Below are 17,588 nucleotides of genomic sequence, written 5' to 3'. Positions count from 1 at the left end.
AAGATGATGTAAGGTGTAAATGGATTTTATGTTAGGAGAGGTTGTTGTTGGTGTTATGGGAAAATTATAAACGGTTTCCATAATCTATGAAAATATCTACTTCCACTTGGGGTAACAAAAATATGAAGCTGATGGAAGGATGATGGCGGAATGTTGATTGACGGTCTTGGGAAGACTTTCACTCAAATGGAGATAAGAGTATTTTTTCTTTAGGAAATCAGGTGAAGGTTTTTAGACCGATTAAGAGACTTTTTGTGGGATTTTCAAGGTAATGAATGGAAATTAAGATAAGTTCCTTATTTTAAAAAATCAGGCCTCTTAATAAAAGCTTATTATTTTTTAAACCCAACCCCATTTGTCGATCTTCATATTCCGATAAAATAACTACAAAAAAACCCAAACATAATTAATCCGATTTTGTTTTGTTTAATCCGAATTTGTTTCCAATTTTTATTTCACTGGCAAATCATAAAAAAAAAATGTTTACGAGTCCATTGAGGAATTTTGTTGCTTGGGTTACTTAATAAGTCTATGTTTATGCTGTGTCTTCATATTGTTGTTGCTCCTCCTTCATTTGATTTTGTTACGTATATTAAGCTAGCCAGCCAGCCAACCAGCCAGTCACTCAGTCTGATAGATATATCAGCATATCAATTTCCTTGGAATTAATTGTGGGTCATTATATTAGAGGCAGAGAGTGAGAGAGAGAGCATGCGCGCGTCTTTGTGTGGGTCAAACGTGATCGTGATGAGATCAAAAGATCAATACAAGGCCACGGCACAGAATTTACAAACCAGCCGACAAGTTCCCCATGTTAGAGCGGTATGCAATAAAATCAAACACCTTCATCGAACAGGGCACAAGAAGATCGATTGTTTTTTTTTATTTTTTGGATGCAGCTTAAACCGGAAATTAAGACTATTGCCAAAGTAATTCAATTAGTAACGACGTATTAATTAAAGAGCAGGGCAAATAAGGTAATAAATTTTTTTGATAACTCAATAAATGATGGCAATGAATTTTTGTCTTTTATTGCAGGTACGAATGTTATAGGCAAAGATGAATAAGTGTTGAGATGGATTGAAAGTTATTGATGGCCAATATAACCATGAAGTTCGGAAACTGGAAAAGGCGTATTATATCAGTTATGGTTACCTGGATCGTTGACAGTTACTTGGATAAATGTGGAAATTTTAGAGCCAATAGAATTAGCATTTGTAGAATTAAAAAATGTATTAAAGATATGTAAAAACGGAACAAGAGGTATATTTAGATGAGTTAAAAACTTTTAATAACTCCATACGCTTTCAATGAATTCTCACTCTTTTCTTTACAGATTATATGTAATAGTTATACCCTCAGCCATATGGCTAGAGAGGGTATATATCATTTGATACGGTGCCTTATCGAAATAACGGTTTTAGACCCTAGGTCTCTTTGGACCAAATCCGTTTCAGGATATTTGAAGTCGATCTAGCGATGTCCGTCCGTCCATCTGTCTGGTGCGCACGATAATTTTCGAAGGGAGTATCCTATGTGATTCAAACTTCGTACATCGTAATATTATTGTCAAACTTAGATCGAGTTTGGAGATGGGCAATATTGGTCTACTGCTTCTGGCACCTCACACACAAAATTTTAAGAATTTCAAAGAAAAAAATTTACTGCACAGAATGAGAAAGGATAATACGATTTTGCTCCTATTTTGCAAATCCTAGTATTTGCATCAGTGCTAGGTCAGGTGCGAATATGGACAATATCGCTCCACTCCATCAAGTACCTACCCCACAAAGGATCAAAATGTGAATATTCACGAAATTCATAAAAAAACGAAATTCCGATTCCATTCAGGCTTGGTATACCTCAATATTTTCATCAACACAAGATCTGTTATAAAGATGGTGGAGATCGGACCATTCCTTCTGGTACTTCCCCTACATAGGGTCAAAGTTTTGAATAACCAAAACGATCATAAAATCCGAAATAAGCATCTGACTCTCTTCAAATTACACACATTACAATATTTTTATTAACCCAAGGTCTGGTGTGAAAATGGAATATATCGATCTACTCCTTCTGATAGCTCCTCCACAAAGGGCCAAAAATTTGAATATTCATGAAGTTCATAAAAAAACGAAATTAACATCCGTTTCCATTCAGACTCAATATTTTCATCAACTCAAGATCTGTTGTAAAGATGGAGTGATGGGATCATTTCTTCTGGTACCTCCCCCACACAGGGTTCAAGATTTTGAAAAAAAGGCGCTCAGAGAAAGCGAAATAAGCATCCAACTCTCTTTAAATTTTACACATCCAAATATGTTTGCTAAAGCAAGATCTGTTGTGAAGATGATAAACATCTGCCAACCCCTTCTGGTACCTCACCCACAAATAGTCACAATTTCAAATACTTATATCTGTCATAATTTGCGAAACAAGTCGGCGATTCTTACAACCAGCTATATTTAAATATTTCTCTTAACCAGAAATCTGATCTAAATACGTAATTTATCGGAACTTATGATATCGCATTAAATTGGATATAAATGTTCGATTTTCTTCAATTATTTCTATATTTTTACCAATATTTTTATCTGTATTAGATGAAGTATGAAGATGGAATATTTCGGTCGGCTATATCTGTTACCTCGCGCATATTTCCACATTTTCCAAAAATTTGCACATATCTCATAGAAAGTATAGGAAGTAGTCGATATATTCCAAATCTGGCACGTTGTAATATTTATATTCGCCTCAGATACGAATTGAGCAATATTGGCCAACTGCTTGTGAACCTCCCTCATAAAGTGTCAACAGTTTGAATAATCATAACTCAAGGCTGGGGGTATATATCTGTCGGCAAAACCAACTGATACTATTCTATTTGTTTTATATATGTTTTAGCTCTAGAATTACCACAGTTATCCAAGTATCGTTTAACTATTGAAGAACAATTTCCAAAGGTCCGTGTTTATAAGGGATGTAAAAGCTCTAGAAATATTACATTTATACAGGAAACTATTTACGATTTAAGTTATTTACGTACCGGATATAATGAGGTTTTCAGGTTTGCCAAATCTAATGGTGAGTAATTCCCAGCATTCACTCACTGTTCGCTGTCTATAGAGCATCCCTGCTCAAAACCGTGTTCTAGAACATGAGCCGAAAAAAGAGATAATTTAAGAGAAAATTAAAATTAAATTAACCATTTCTCTCTTACTGCTCTTTTTTTCATTTTATCACTTATTACACTGTACGACAAATTTAAACTTTTGGTCTCACCCACGATCAAACTGACCAGATTCTTAAAATATAGCTCAAAATAAAATATACGTATCTCCCAGTTTTTCTAGATCAATTCATTTAAGCTTTTTACGAGCAATTCAATTTTTGGAGTATTCAGCCAGTATATACCTATATATGTTTAATGTCCTAGTAACCCTAGATATTCAAAACATTGATGTTATCAACAACAGTGCGTAAGTGTTCAAACGGTTAAGAAATGGAGTGTCAAAAAAAAAAAATAAATTTTGTTACGTTTGTGGCTTATTTGCACTTCCAAAGCATTTAAGATGTATTAATGCAAGTGTTGAAAAAGGTTTTGAAGAGTATTTCGTTGTTTCGTATGTTCCAAACCTATGGTACGTGCCAGAAGTAATCTGCGATTATTGCTATCGGTGTTTAAATGGATGGAAAAGTGGATCGGTTGTACATAAAATGAAATATGTCCGGCCTACAATTTGGTTACGACGGACTGAGCACTCATCTGAACAATGTTATTTCTGTTTAACAGAGACTCGTTGGTTCCGTTATAACACACGCGAAAAAATTGTTTACCCTAACCTTCAATCAGTTATAAGGGCACAATTTAGATGCACACAATTTCCAACAGCTCCTTCGGAAAAGAATATAGCTTGCCAGGAAGTTGAAGTTGATTCATTGTCCATAAGAGAACCATCTCCTTCAGAATTTTTTCCGACAAGTGAATACGGTTCAGAAGCAGCACATATTGTGACACAAGCGGACTTTAACGACTTGGTTCGCGATGCTAAAATGTCAAAAGAGTCGACAGAACTAGTGGGTTCTCGTTTAAAGCAATGGAATTTGGTAGATAACGACTTTAAAATAACAGCTGCACGTAAGCTAGGGAATACAGAAAATACAGAATACAGAAAAGATCTTCACTATACCAATTTTGAATGGGAACCTCGTACAGATGCTCAGTTGGGCCAATTTAGTATTGACTTTCAAAATATGCTTAGTCCCATAGAAAAAAGAGCATGGAGCGCGTTCATAAACGTTATAAAATTTTTTTGGGAAACAAGAGGGCGGAAAATTATAAGGAAATTGTAGAAGAACTGATTGCTTCGTATCATGCGATGGAAGTCAATATGTCCCTCAAAATACAATTTCTTCACAACCATTTGAACTTTTTCTCGCCGAACTTAGGCGACTTCAGCGACGAGCATGGTGAAAGATTTCATCAAGATATCGCGGAAATTGAAAAGAGGTACAAAGGCAAAGACATGAGGTATATGCTGGCTCAATCCTGTTGGTCACTTTGCCGTGAGACAAGAACCGATACGTACAAACGTCAAAATAAGCGTATAAAATTTTCAAATTAATTTAACTGTTAAGTTTTACCTTTTAATTTACAACTATAAAAATTGCATTTTTAATGTTTAATACTCCAAAAATTGAATTGCTCGTAAAAAGCTTAAATGAATTGATCTAGAAAAACTGGGAGATACGTATATTTTATTTTGAGCTATATTTTCAGAATTTTGTCAGTTTGATCATGGGTGAAAAATCGTGTCGTACAGTGTTATCATTAATAAAGTTTATGGCTTTTATTTTCCTTTCCATCAAACCCGTCCAATTCGCTGCCAGCCTTTGTGATCCTTTTTTGCTTGTCGCATAGAGAAAATATTTCAAAACTCTGGCGCCATACTTCACGCATCGCAGTTAATGACAAGAAAAAAAACAAAAACTTTCCTTTGGCGGATGCTGTTAGCCTTATTTTTATACCCGGTTTTTTTTGCCATTGCAAACGTTTGCAATTTTCTTCAAGTATTTGCAGTATTTCTGCGCCGTTGTCTTTATGGTCATAACTTGTTATTGGTAATTGCCACTATTTCCAGTCCAGTGGCAGTTTACAATTAATTCAATGTTACACAATACATTTATAGAAAAGACGTGAAGACAAGAAAACTAAAAACATAAAACTGGAGTAGTTTTTCAAAAAAAGACTTTTATTTAAAGTTCAACAACTTGTCATGACCACAGAGATAACACTCGGCCACTGTTATTAAAATGTGACAGAAAAGATTATGCTCTTCTCTCCCTCTCTGGCCTTCTCTCTTTACGTGATATGAGATAATGCTCTTTGATGATTGGCAAAAATGAAGTATTATCAGTTATATTTTTTTGAACTCAATTAGTAACAAATTAAAACATTAACAATTTTCGTTGGAATATTTCTTTTCCCCAGAGCTTTGGCAGCCATGAGTTTGGAGTTATTTCTTATGTTATTGTTGTTTTTTTTTTTGTCTTTCTACTTTAGTTGTGATTACAAATTTTTGTTATGGTTTCTGTTGGTTATGCCCCCGTTACTGTAACAAATCAATTGCAGGCTATCCCATTAAATAATGACAGACAAACCGAGTTTTGGTTTGTTTTCCTTGCCCCCACTCCAGTAAATCATCATCAACATCGACATCTTTCTTTACAAAAAAAGCCATGATATCAAAATCAAAATAAAAATACCATTACATAACATGCATTGTAACCCAATCATCAATAGCAACAATAATACTAACAACAACAATAACAACAAAAAATTACAAATTTCATTTCAAGTATAACGGCATGGATTGTTACAATTTAGCCAGTCCATTTATTAGAGCGGCTTGTAAACAATGGTCAGTTCTTCTGCTTTTTTTGGTTATTTAAATGTTTTAATGCTTGATTTGTTATTGTTTCTGGAATTTAAATAATTTAAAAATAAGTAATGAATACCTAAATAGCAAGAAAATCTAAAAAAAACTCTAGAATTACCACAGTTATCAAAGCGTTTTTATGCCCTCAGTCATATGACTACAGAGGGTATATAACATTCGATGCGGCCAAAACGTGCCTCATCGAAATAATGGTTTTAGATTATAGGTCTCTTTGGACCACATCCGTTTCAGAACATTTGATGTCGATCAGCGATGTACGTCCGTCCATCTGTCTGGCTGGATGGCTGGTGCGCACGATAACTCTCGAAGGCAGTATCCGATTTGATCCAAATTAGTTACATCGTAATATTATTGTCAAACTTAGATCGAGTTCGGAGATGGGCAATTTCGGTCCACTCGTTCTGGTACCTCCCACACAAAAGGTCGAATTTTTTAAAAAAAAAAATAATTTTTTGCACAGAAAGTGAAAGGATAATCCGATTTTGCTCCAACTTTGCACATCCTAATATTTACGTCATTTCTAGGTCAGGTATGAAAATGGACAATATCGGTCCACTCCATTAAGTACCTCCCCCACAAAATGTCAACATTTTCAATGAAAATAATTTGCTGCACAAAAATAGAAAGGATAATTCGATTTTGCTCCAACTTTGCATATCGTAATATTTATATCAGCGCTAGGACAGGTGTGAAAATTAACAATATCGGTCCACTCCATTAAGTACCTTCCTCACAAAGCGTCAAATTTTTGAATAATTATAACTCTTATAAAATGTGATTTAAGAGTCGGATTGTCTTCAAATTACATAAATCACAATATTTTTTTTTAGCCCAAGGTCTGTTGTGAAGATGGTCGGTCCACTTCTTTTGGTACCTTCCCCATAAAGGGTCAACATTTTGATTATTCATGAAGCTCCTAAAACACGAAATTAGCATCCGATTCCATACAGACTTAGCACATCTCAATATTTCCATCAACACAGGAGCTGTTGTTAAGATGGTAGAGATCGGACCATTCCTTCTGGTACCTCCCCCAACAAAGGGTTAAAATTTTTGAATAACCAAAACGATCATAAAATCCGTAATAAGCATCCGGTTCTCTTCAAATTACACACATTACATTATTTTTATTAACCGGAAGTCTGGTGTAAGGATGGAATATATCGGCCAACTCATTTTGGTACCTCCCCCCACCAAAGGGTAAAAATATTAATATTCATGAAGTTCATAAAACACGAAATTAACATCCGATTCCATTCAGAATTGGTATTGCTTAATATTTTCATACACACAAGAGCTGTTATAAAGATGGTCGAGATCGGACCATTCCTTCTGGTACTTTCCCCACACAGGGTTCAAGATTTAGACAAACAAAATGCTCAAAGAAAGCGAAAGAAGCATCCAACTCTCTTCAAATTTCACACATCATAAACTCCTTAACTTGTGTGCCCATCAAGATCACTTCAAAGGTTTTCTAGTCAGCTCTGATATAATGATTTCCTTCATATGTGTTATCCTTGTATCTTTTTTCGATCTAAGAACGCCTTCAAAAAGGCCTTGTTTATAATGCCTGTTTTATTATTTATCCAAGTAACTGTTAACGATCTGAGAAATTATAACTGAGTCTTGTGATTTTTCTCACTCTCTCTCTCTCTCTCCTTTATAGGTCTTTGCGGGGGTAAATTGAAGTCTGTGAAAATGGATGAAGTTGCGAAATATACTCTCTCTCTCTAGAGTTATTGCATTTGTCCAAGTAACTGTTAACATCTTGTGCGCTCCATAGCAAACTGACTTTCTGATCTTTTATGGAGAAAGACCTACTAAAGGCACAAGAACAATCCTTTTAGGTTTCGTCTGTAAATCAAGTTCGTCTTCGACGGTATCTCTTCATCTTTTATGGTACTTCCATATGAAAATGAGGTCTTGCCATAATCAAATTGAAGTTCTGCGAAAACTGGTAGGCAGTCTATCTCTAGAATTATGACATTTATCCAAGTAACTGTTAGCAATTTAAGTAACCGAAACTGATGAATCTGATTTAAATATTATGGTACTCTCAGTCCTTTATAGGATTTTACACGGGTAAATTGGAGTATGTCTCTCGAGTTATGCATTGTCCAAGTAAATGTAAAGGTATTGTGCGCTCCGCAGCAAGCAGACTTTCTGATCTTTTATGGAAAAGGACCGGCCTGTCCCTTTCAGGTTTCCTCTATATATTACGCTCGTCTTCCATGGCACCTCTCGACTTTTTATGGTACTTCCATATGAAAGTGAGGGCTTGCCATGGTCAAATTGAAGTCCTGTGAGAACTGCTAGGTAGTCTATCTCTAGAATTATCACATTTATCCAAGTAACTGTTAACGATGTAAGTGAGCAAAAGTTATGAAGCCACGAGGACGGTACCTCTTTCTCTTTTATGTTACTTCCATATGAAAGTTAGGGCTTGATATAGTCAAATTGAAGTCCTGCGTAAACTGGTAGGTAGTATATCTCTAGAATTATCACATTTATCCAAGTAACTGTTAACGATCAAAGTAATCAAAACTTATGAAGCCACGAGTACTTTTGCTCTTCTATGGAAAACAGGCCCTGCTCGTGCTTTATAGTTTCCCCTATAAACGAGATTTTTATGGACAAATTGAAGTCCTTTTGAGAATTGGGAAATAGGGAGTCTAGCTTTGAAATAATCATGTTTATCCAGGTAACTGTAAACGATCTAAGTCACCACACAAAACTACGAAGTCTTTCTGGGCCTTCCATGTAGCCAAACTCTCCGCTCTTCTATGAAAAAGACTTGGCTTGTCGTTTATCGTCGTATTCTGCCGAAAAATAATTTCTGCTTTTCTCTCAAAAAATGTCTGCACTTCTTGAGAGAGAGAGAGCTCTTTTACTTCTTTTTAATTTGATTTCATTCAAAGAAAACATAACACATCTTCCATTCTCTCCTTCTACGGAAATATTAAATAACTTTTTTTGTTTTGTTTTTATTGATATTAAGTAATTTACATAATGTCAATCAATTAGCAGATGAATATTTTATGAGTAATCAAAACAAAACGAAAAAGCTCAACACAAGCAAGCGGCATAAAGACCGATCTTTCAGCAAAGCAAAAACAAAAAAACGCCACACCACGAAGGAGAAAGTATTTTTTATTTGTTTAACAACAAAAAAAAATCAATGCAAAAACAACAGCCACTCAACGACAAATGGCAAATAATTGTAATGTGTGATCCACTGTTGTTGTTGTTGCAGCGATTTTGCCGCTTGGTCTATAACATACGTGCCCATAAAGCCAAAGCGACAAGTGGTCAAAAAACAAAAAAAGACTAGCGAACGGGTGTGTAAGAAAATGAAAGCATTCCATATTGAATGGCCAGTAACAAACAGAAACAAAAAACAAAAACAATGCTGTTAATTTAACACTGACGTCGTGATGCCGCTCTTCTCCGAAGCAATGTTGTGGAGATGCTAAATGCTGACCAAAAACGATGACATGAGAAGATTGTCGTGTTTCCGGCGAAACAATGCCGAAGTAATTGAAATTATTAAGTAATTTTTTTTTTTTAAAGTGAAATGAATACTCAATTTGTTTTGGTATGCAAAACATTTAGCAATTCCACAAATGAAGTCTTCATTATGACCGGCAAATGGAGACAAAGAAAAAGAAAGTAAAAATGTCTGGAAAGATTCGTTTCCATTAATCGAAAAAGATCAGCAGTAAAATCATCAAATTTAAAAAGCTTTCCTCCTATATTTGATTCTGATCTTGATAATCTATTGCGTGGAAAATTTTTTTTAATAAATAATTGGTCTCTCTATTTTTCAGGAACTAGGACAAGTCTTATTAATCTCAAGATTGAATTGGAACTTTAGATAACTTAAGTATACTTTGGAGAACTTTGGTCAGTTCAGGAGCTAATATATCCATCATTACAAGAGAATTTTAAGTCATGATCTTCAACTGATACTTGAATAACTGCGGCAATTCTAGAGCTATGACATAGATAATAAAATCTACATTATATCAGAACTGGCGAGACATTGAGAATTTATAGTTGAGGTAATGTTTTTTGATAACTCAATAACTTATGTCCTTTAATTCTTTTTTTTACAGATCTAAATAGTGTTGGCTAAGACGAACGAATGTCAAGGACATTTGGCAATTGTTTGAAAAAAAAATATCACCGTGGAATTTTTTATCCTCTAAAGATTCATCACATCAGTCATGGTTACTTAGATCGCTAACAGTTATTTGGGTAAATGTGAAAATTCTAGAGCTAAAACATGCATGGTAAAAGCGGAATTTCAATTAAGTGTTTTTCGAACGTTAAATGATACCGGGATATCTGTGGTAATTCTAGAGATTTTTTTTTGATATTAGAATATCAGGGCTGGTAAACAGAAACCTCAAGAGTTGGCCTGACCAGAGATTCTCCGTAGATGAACTTATCCAGAGTGAAAGTCCTGGTGCGGCCAGCCTGTTCGTCTAAGAAATACGAGATCTGTCACTGTAAAGCTTTTTTTTATAGACGAGTTATCTTCTAAAACCTGTCCCAGTCCCAGAACAAGCAAAACCTAGAAGACGAGGTAGCTGATCTTCCAGGTCATACCGCTCTTTATATATAAAATGGCTGTTCTTTATACTTTACAGACGAGCTGCCTACTCTCCTTTTATGGATAAACTGGCTACCCGGCCGGACCAGTATGTTTTTAATAGACGAGCTTGCTGTCAGGTCAGGCAGTCTTTCTTGGTTGGTTGGGACTAAGTTGGCTCGATAAGTCGACCAGGAATTCTTCTCTAAGCAAGCTAACTTCTTAGCCGAGAAAGGTCGCTTTTTTAAAGAAGAGCAGGATGCCTGGGTCGGAGAGCCAGCTTACCTATAAAAAGATCTTCAAATCGATTATAAAAAACCTAACCGTGCGGGAATAAATGAACAATTTTTTGATATTTTTACCTACACCTACTATATCTACTCCCTGATATTTTACTCGCCATTTAGAGACGCTCTGCCTCAGACCATCAATTCACCAATTAAGGAATCTGTTTTTTGTGTCCCAAAGACGTCAATGATTTTGAATTCGATTTTTGGATCAAGGGTTTGTCGGGCCTTTTATGTTTTAGACTTTGTAAAGTCTAACGTCTTTAAATCGTCAACTTCGACTTTATGGCCTTGAATTAGAGGCTTTGTGGTCTTCAAATCGCTAACATAGACTTCCAGGTCTTCAATTTGAGGCTTAGCCTTTATATGGTCGGTTCTAGTCTGCAATTTATATTTTAGGGTTTCACCTGGCCTTTATGTTGGGATTATCTTAGCGAACCTTGACCGCCAATTTTTCACAATGGACTTCTTGGTTCTTATTCAATCTTTTGGCGTCTTTTTGACCTTCAAGGCGTTTAAATAGACTTTTTCGTTTAAAATTCTCCCACTAAGATTCCCCGGTTATCCATTCGTTATTTAAGCCGTTAATTCGTTTACATTTCCGACGTTCAAATTGTCTCCTAGGTTTAATATGGCCTTCGAATCATTGAGTCGCTGCTCACGCGAGTCGCAAATCAAATATCAATGTAGGCTTCTTTGGCATTTGATTGGCATTTTAAGGATCCTTTGGCCACCAATTCGTCAACATGGACTCCCTGCCTTCAATTCAGCCATTAGGGTCTTTAAATTGTCCATATCGACTGCTTCGTTTTCAATTCGCCCACAACGACTCTTTTCGCCTTCTACTCATCTCTGGCCTACAATTAGCCTCAGTAGAATCCTCGTGACTTCGAATTGAATATGTGACCACCAATTTCCTGCCTCAATTCCATTTGTCCCACAGGGCCACTTATCGTCTTTATAGAGGATCTTCGATTTTAATATCTGCACCTCGAATTGGTCTCTACTTCCTCTCACAATTCAATTCGCTTTTCATGCCCTCTATAGCCTTCGAATTTTCTAGACTGGGGATTTGGTCTTTTGGACGTTGCTTCAGGGATGATTGACCTTCAATTTGTCAACATAGACTCGCTATTGCCCTTGATCGGTAGTTGGTCTTCAAAGCGTTCACATAGACCACTTTTTTACAATTAGCCTCAAATAATTTTCCAATCCCTAACTCTGTTTCCAGTTTACTTGTTTACTTGGTCTTCAATTCGCCCTGTAGGGTTACTATAGCCTTCAAATCGTCTATAACGAGGCTCTGATCTTCAATCCATTACTCAGTGGTTCGATGCACAATTATTGGGCTTCTCGGTCTTTATATCGCCTATAAAACTTATTCGTTTTCAGTTCGTCACCAAGAACTGCGGGTCCTTAGTTAGTCGTGCTCTATGATTTCTCCTGAAGTTGATTTGTTTAAAAACCTTGCCTCCAAATCCTCCATAAAGCTTCTTCGTTTTCAATTTATCCTCAAGAACTTCCGGTTTTCAGTTCATCCTCTACAGTTTCTCTAGAAACCGATTTGTTTATAAATCCTTTATGAGTTTGTTTCCTTCAAATCGTCTATCAAGGTTCCGTTTTCAATTCATCCTCAAGGACTGCCGATCTTTAATTCGTTCCTTTGTAAATTTTCTAGAAATCGATTTGTTTATAAAGAATTCCTGGTCCTGAATTCGATATTGGGCTAATTTTGAATACATGAATTTCCATATCTCTAAATTTTTATATGTTACCGCCTCTTGACACCCTGGACTCCCGGTTTTCTTGTCGTTCTTTATGCGATCTTTAGACGTTGATTTACGAATGTAGAATATCGGGCTTTTAAGTTGTTTTTGGTTTCCTATGCCATAAAGGCTTAAACATAAAGGCCTCTGAATTTGTCTATGTAGCCCCCCTACCACCCTGAACTCTCGGTCCACATGTCGTCCCTGATTAGATATCTAGACGTCGATTCGTTTATATAGAATCTCGAACTTTCAAATTGGCTCTGGCTCTCTGTGCCGTCAAATTGATCTCTGCATTGGTCTATGAAACCTTCTTCTTCTTCTAAGCCTCAAATTGTCCATATTCTTATTATTCTTATTCTCCTTTTTTTGAAATTTACGAATCTTTTTTGTGCTCTTGAACTATTTAAAAAATATAAAAAAATTAAACAAGCCCTGATTACTATTAAAAATCACAAGCCCTGACTATTCTCTTAAAATATTAGAAAAAAATCCAAAAACCTGTAAAAAATTTCAAAATATTAAAAAAAAAAATAAACAGCCCTTTTTTTCTTTTTCAATTTTTTTTTAATTATATTTTTAAAAAATTCACGAATTGTTCAACTTCCAATTGATTGAATGCCGTTGCCATAAAATACCTGTTGTTTTGTTTCCCAGTGTCTTCAATGACACCCAGGGCGTTAAGTTGTGGCTAACTACTGGTGCTGGTTCAAAACGTCAAAGAGGTCATTAAATAGACTTAACTCTATGCACCTGATGGAGATGATAAAAAAACAACCAAAAACAACAACAAAATTACCTCATTTATGAGTCCACAAATCAAAGAGTCCACGATTTTAATGCTTGAATGGTACTCTTTTGATTTGTCGTGTGTAAGAAATTGTTTCTCTCTCACGCTCTTGCTTTTTCTCTGTTATGGGTTTCCTTTGTTGTTGGGTTGGCCAATTGCCAACCTAGTTTGGCGTTTGAAGACTCAACTCTTTTGCCATGACAAAACAGTTTTATTCAAAACGTTGTCGTGTCAAGTCACAAACGGAGTTAAATACGCGTTGAAAGAAAAAGGTGAATTTTGGTGAAGCTTTTTTGAAATTTAGTTAAATGGAGAGAACCCCCCAAGAAATGAAACCGTTAAATAGATTGTTGTAAAGCGATATTTTTTTGTGTTTTTTGAGAAATTGCCAATAATTTTGAAATTTAAATGGAATTGAATTGAGAAAAAAAGAAAAACGAATGGAAAAATTAATAAAAAAATACATAATTGAGTGAATGAAATTTTTTTGTATTTTTTTCTTTTGTGGAAATTTCTGTGTTTGAAGTTTTGGAAAAAAAAAAAGAAAACAAAATCAATAATATTTTTATGATGAGTTGAGCAAACCAAAAAAAAAAAAAAAGGCAACAACAAAATATGGGTGAAAGTAAAAAACCAATAAAGTTAGAGACCACCAGCATCATTCCGTCATGATCATCAGCATCATCTGGGCTATGAGAATGGTTTACCTTTTACAGTTAAACATTTTTTTATGATTTTTATTTATTTATTTATTTTTTTTTTTTTTTGAAAAAAAATAGGGGAAATAAGAAATCTTAAAATAAAAATAGTGATTCATATCCTGGTATGTTAACAAAAAAAAAAAAAAATCGAAAATATTGGAAACCCATAAAAAGTGACCACGCAACCAGAAAAAATCCAAAAAGCAAAAAAAAAAAAAAATTAAAACAAGTCATTTAACATATTATATTACAACAATAATCAAACTACATTCACCACTCAAACCAAACCAAAAACAACAACAACTAAAACTTAAAAACAAAACCCATAATCAAACTGACAAACACAAGAGGCCGAAGCCACAACAAGCGGCCAGCTAAAAGTTCGCTGCAAAGTGGCCACAAGAAGACCATAACTGGATTACTTTTTATTTGGATTTTGGCTTGGTCTCTTAGGCTGGCCACAAGAATTTTCCAGTTCAAAAAAAAAAAAAAAAAAAAAACCGAAACAAGACTCAAAGTGTCTTTGCAAGAAACTGTTTAAGGAAATCCGCATGGTAAACCAGATTAAAACCCCCCATCACTGCAGACATTCCTTTTTTTTCTCCATTTTTTTTGCTTTTTGCAAAAGCAATGCGTTTGGTTATCTTTTAAATGTAACTTGTTTCTAGATTATGCCATGCCTCGTCCATCCATCCATCCATCCATCCTTATGTGCGGCTGCGTAACCAGTCTTCATTTAAAGCCAAACCGACATTTGAAAAGTGACAGCTCCACATCAGTGTGGCAGGTGTCTTGCCGATGACAACAAACCAGCTTCCATTTGGATTATTTGGATCGCGCAAAAAAAAATTTTTTTCGAAATAAAATATTTGGAAAAAACCGCTAATTTCATTAACAAGTGACATGGATTTTTTCTGCTCTCGAGCCGTAATGAGAAAATTTCTTAATTAAACAGGATTGGTTTTGGGGGAGACCAAAGAAAAAAAAAAAAAGAAAACTGGGTCATTAAAAAAAAAGAGAGGAAAGAAGTGATGGATGGGGGGGAGGAGTAGTGAGGGGAAGACAGAAATTTGGAATCGCTCTCATTTTATAATAATTAGGAAAAAAATTTAACAAAAAAATCAAAATTTATTGAAATACTGTGATTAGGAAACAAAAGACTTAAGACACGAACTTGGTTTCCAAAAAAAAAAAAAAAAAAATGTAAAAACTAACCAGAACTTTTTTTGGTTGAGAAAAAGTAGCTGGAATCCTAATAAATCCGGAATCCTAATAAACAAAAGTGGTTAATATATTATCCTTAAAAAACAAAAGACTTAAGACACAAACTTGGTTTCCAGACAAAGGAAAAATTTAAAAAATTTCACACAACTTTTTTGGTTGGGAAAACAGGCTGTAATTATAATAAAACCAGAATCCTAATTGAAATATGGTTAAAATATTGTCCTTCGATAACAAAAGACTTAAGACACGAACTTGGTTTCCTAGAAATGAAAAAAAAAAAATTGAAACAAATGTAAGAATTTTTTGCTGAGCAAAACTGAGTAGTATCCTTATAATTCTTCATTTAAAACAAACACGCACAGGTTGTTTTAATTCTGTAGTACCTATTAGGAATTGTAGTACCTATTACTCCAAATACGAAATGTCAAAGGCAAGACTTTTAAAAATCCGTATTTTTGGTCAAAAGAAAAAAAATCTTTAACAAGTCCACGATTATTGGTCAACGGTCTTCTAAAAAAATTTTCTTAATGCAGGACTCTGCTCTGCTCTGACGGTCTTCTGAAATATTCTATATAAAATCAACGTCAATTGGTCATAAACATTCTTTACAGAATCTTAGTTTATTGGGTCATAAAAAATCTTTAAAAAGATCAGCGGTTATTGGTCATAGGAGCATATAATAATCCTTTAAAAACTCTTAACTTATTGATTTAAGGTTCCTTTGAAAAAATTCTTAAAAAAATCCACGTTTATGATCTGAGGGTTCTTTGAAAAAGACCTTAAAAAATTATTTAAAAAATCCACGTTTGTTGCTCTGAGGGTCCTATAAAAATCGAAGTTTTTTGCTCTGTGTGTCCTTTGAAACAATTCTTTAAAAATCTACGTTTATTGCTCTGAGGGTCCTTTGAAAAAAAAAAATTCTTTAAAAAAAACTAAGTTTTTTGCTCTGAGGGTCCTTTGGAAAAAATCCACGTTTCTTGGCCTGATATACCTTTGAAAAAATTCTTTAAAAAATCCATGCTCCTTGCTCTGAGGGTCATTTAAAAAAATCTTTAAAAAATCCACGTTTATTGATCTGAGTGTCCTTTGAAAAAAATCTTTAAAAAATCCAAGTTTATTGCTCTGAGGGTCTTTGAAAAAAATCTTTAAAAAATCCACGTTTATTGCTCTGTGAGTCCTTTGAAAAAATCTGTAAAATATCCACGTTTATTGCACTGAGGGTCCTTTGAAAAAAATCTTTAAAAAATCCACGTTTATTGCTCTGGGGGTCCTTCGCAAAAAATCTTTAAAAAATCCACGTTTATTGCTCTGGGGGTCCTTCGCAAAAAATCTTTAAAAAATCCACGTTTATTGCTCTGAGAGTACTTGGATACAATTCTTTAAAAAATCCACGTTTATTGATCTGAGGGCCTTTTGAAACAAATTTTAAAAAAATCCAGTTTTATTTTGGTCCAGAGTTATTGATCTGAGGGATCTTTGTAAGAAATCTTTGAAATATCCAGGTTTATTAACCTGAAGGTCCTTTGAAAAATTCTTTAAAAAAATCACCGTTATTGCTCTAAGGGTCCTTTGAAAGAATTCTTTAAAAAATCCAAGGTTATTGCTAAGAAATTTAAAAAAAAATCCACGTTTATTGCTCTGGGGACCCTCTGAGAAAAATCTTTAAAAAATCCAGATTTATTGGTGTGGGGGTCCTCTGCAAAAAATCTTTAAAAAATTCACGTTTATTTGCTCTGAGAGTCCTTTGAAAAATTCGACAATAATTGCTCTGAGGGTTCTTTGAAAAAATGCTTTCAAGTTTATTGCTCCGACCACCCTCTAAAAAAGTTCTTTAAAACATCAATGTTTATAGACCATAGGGTCCCTTCCAAAAATTCGTTAAAAAATTCACATTGATTGGACGCAGGATCTTCTGAAAATTCTTAAAATGTCAGCGATTATTGGTCAAAGGGTCATTTTAAAAATCGTGAAAAATCCGCGTTTATTAGTCAAATGGTCCTCTAAAAAAATTGTCAAATACACGTCTTTTAGCTATGGAGTCCTCTAGCAAAATCTTTAAAAAATCCAGGGTTGTTTATCTAAGGGTCCTCTCTTTAAAAAATCCACCGTTAGTGGTCCTTTGAAAAAATCTTTAAAAATCCAGGGTTATTTATCTAAGGGTCCTCTCTTTAAAAAATCCACCGTTAGTGGGTCCTTTGAAAAAAATCTTTAAAAATGCTCCGCTGATTGGTCACAGGGTCCTCAAAAAAAAAAAAAAAAAATCGTT

General features: G+C 34.6%; 1 protein-coding gene across 2 annotated transcripts in view; it reads left to right on the top strand.

Moving 5' to 3' along the window:
- The first annotated feature begins 13,468 nt into the window (after window positions 1–13,468).
- LOC101887731 (mucin-4) overlaps window positions 13,469–17,588 on the top strand; it is a 32,419-nt gene continuing 28,299 nt past the window's right edge. Inside the window, exon 1 of one of the 2 annotated variants that reach the window (XM_059122508.1) lies at window positions 13,469–13,669. The gene's annotated coding sequence lies outside the window, so the exon portion shown is untranslated. The remainder of the gene's footprint in view (window positions 13,670–17,588) is intronic. The other variant, XM_059122509.1, reaches the window with a different exon arrangement.

The sequence above is a fragment of the Musca domestica genome, unplaced genomic scaffold, assembly GCF_030504385.1.
Source record: "Musca domestica strain aabys unplaced genomic scaffold, Musca_domestica.polishedcontigs.V.1.1 20, whole genome shotgun sequence".
Classification (NCBI taxonomy): domain Eukaryota; kingdom Metazoa; phylum Arthropoda; class Insecta; order Diptera; family Muscidae; genus Musca; species Musca domestica.
Note: the sequence above shows the minus strand (reverse complement) of the source record. Positions and strands in the feature narration are given on the sequence as shown.